The sequence below is a fragment of the Octodon degus genome, unplaced genomic scaffold (genome assembly GCF_000260255.1).
Source record: "Octodon degus isolate 3935 unplaced genomic scaffold, OctDeg1.0 scaffold00272, whole genome shotgun sequence".
Taxonomy (NCBI): Eukaryota; Metazoa; Chordata; class Mammalia; order Rodentia; family Octodontidae; genus Octodon; species Octodon degus.
The window spans coordinates 1,568,203-1,569,561 of record NW_004524848.1 but is presented as its reverse complement, the minus strand read 5'-3'; positions in this window follow the sequence as shown (position 1 = coordinate 1,569,561).

Sequence of the window (1,359 nt, the reverse complement as noted above, 5' to 3'; positions counted from 1 at the left end):
GATACATGCTTGTATGTAGAGAAGAGAGCTCAGGAATCTACCTTTTAAACAAGAGCCCTAAGTAGTCTTATATATACTTAAATTTGAGGACAAACTTCTAGACAGTTGCTTCTCAAGAGTAGGGCTATCTCTTGCTTCTTTTGCATCTTCTGCAGCAATTGGTTCTCAGCACTCAGCTGCCTTGAGTTGAGCCATCCAGTGACTGTCACCTGAAAACATGAATGTTTTCTTCTCTATGTGTTGGATAATAGTTTTGTTTTGATTTTTTTTGCAGAACTAGTGTTTATTCCTCTTCATTTTTCTTTTTTATTTAATTAAATCAATTTTATTTTTCCTATTTCCTTGGGGTGGAGGACTAACAATACTATTTTCTAGTCTTCTATCATGTAGTTCGTATTAAATTAAACCTACTCCCTGGCCCCAGAAGTGGAAATGCTTCCCAGTTATAACAGCAGATTCTCCTGGTCACAGTGATGAGTTCAGAGGTACACAACCCAAGCTGAGACAAAGAAGTCAATTTTGGGACTAGCGTAGCTCTTTCTATTGAGATTACTAAACTGGAATTATATAGCTTAAGACCAGCACACTGATGCCTGAGAGTGAATCTACCACAGAAAGTAGAGCCTAGAAACTGGTGACAAAGACAGTGTTCTACTGGGACCACTTGAGTGCCTGGGTCAAACCCTGCCTGAACTTCACTTCTTGAAATTTAAGGCAATCATTCCTCTTTTTAATTTAAACTAATGGAGTTGGCTTTCACTCACTTAAAAGAGAAGTCATGGCATTATTTTAAGTTTACCACTTGGTGTTGTGAGCAAACTTGAATTTCAGGCTTTCATTCAGTCTAGTTTAGGTCTATTCAGACTTCTCCATCTCCTAGGTGCTTCTCCATTTCCTCTATTTGCAGGGTTATGATTTAAACGTATAAGAACAGACAAAACCACATATATACATGAAATACTTACTCAGCTAAAGAGATGAGGATTTTCTAGTTTTCATCTCTTCTGGAAGACTTTCCTGACTCACACTTCCTTACACCTCAGAATGAAATCATCTCTTACCATTTCCTCTGTTTACCCTTACTGCAGCCCTCTTCACTCTATCGTTGTTTTGCGTCTTCTATCCCAAGTGCAGTTCCCTTTGTCTTCCTTATAAAAATAATCTCCAACATCTAGCCTAGTAATTGATACTTGATATAAAATTATTGCACAAGTGGATAAATAATAAATGATGGTGGTAACCATCATTGACAGTGGTAAGCTAGAGAGAACTGTTCTGTTTTCCCATACCTCCTCTAGGAAGGCTGCAGAAAATCCAAATCTCTACTTCACTGGGGTCCTCATCTCCTATTCCTTGAGA